The sequence below is a fragment of the Solanum stenotomum genome, chromosome 2 (assembly GCF_019186545.1).
Source record: "Solanum stenotomum isolate F172 chromosome 2, ASM1918654v1, whole genome shotgun sequence".
Classification (NCBI taxonomy): Eukaryota; Viridiplantae; Streptophyta; class Magnoliopsida; order Solanales; family Solanaceae; genus Solanum; species Solanum stenotomum.
In genome coordinates, this window is record NC_064283.1 from 16758033 (window position 1) to 16759178 (window position 1146).

Below are 1146 nucleotides of genomic sequence, written 5' to 3' on the forward strand. Positions count from 1 at the left end.
GAGACTTAGATGAGGAGATCTATATGGAGGTGCCACCTGCTTTTGAAAGCAAGAAGGGAATGGTGTGTAGACTGAAGAAGGCACTCTATGGATTAAAGCAATCACCTCGTGCATGGTTTGGAAGATTTACAAAGGTTATGATCAAGCTAGGGTATCGACAAAGTCAAGGAGACCACACCTTGTTCATACGACACTCAAAAACAGGAAAAGTGACAGCATTGTTGGTTTATGTGGATGACATTGTAGTAACAGGTGATGATTCAGAGGAGATACAAAATTTGAAGAAGTGTTTACTCAAGGAATTTGACATCAAAGAGCTTGGGAAATTAAAGTATTTTTTGGGAATCGAAGTGGCACACTCAAAACAAGGAATCTTTATTTCCCAACAAAAATATGTGCTTGATTTGTTGAAAGGAACAGGAAAATTAGGGTGTAAACCAGTGGCTACACCAATTGAATACAATCATAGATTGTGCAATGCTCCAGAAGATTCAGTGGTAGATAAAGGCTTGTATCAAAGGCTTGTAGGGAAATTGATTTACTTGTCCCATACAAGGCTGGACATTGTATTTGCTGTAAGTGTTGTTAGCCAATTTATGCATGATCCTAGAGAAATGCATCTTCAAGCTGTCAACCGGATTCTACAATATCTTAAAGGAAGTCCAGGAAAAGGAATATTATTCAAAAGAGGAGGAAACATGGTTTTAGAGGCTTATACAGATGCGGACTATGCTGGTTCATTAGTGGATCGAAGGTCAAGTTCTGGATATTGCACCTTCTTAGGAGGAAATCTGGTGACTTGGAGGAGTAAAAAACAAAATGTAGTAGCTAGATCAAGTGCAGAATCTGATTTTAGATCCATGGCGATGGGAGTTTGTGAGTTGTTATGGCTAAAGATAATCCTTGATGATTTGAAGATAAGATGGGAAGGACCTATGAGGCTATATTGTGACAATAAATCAGCAATAAGTATAGCTCATAATCCTGTACAACATGATCGCACTAAGCATATTGAGGTAGACAGACATTTCATTAAGGAGAAATTAGATAACGGACTCATTTGTACGCCATTTGTATGTACAAAAGATCAGGTTGCTGATGTTTTAACAAAAGGATTGCCAAACAATATGTTTCAAGATCTAATAA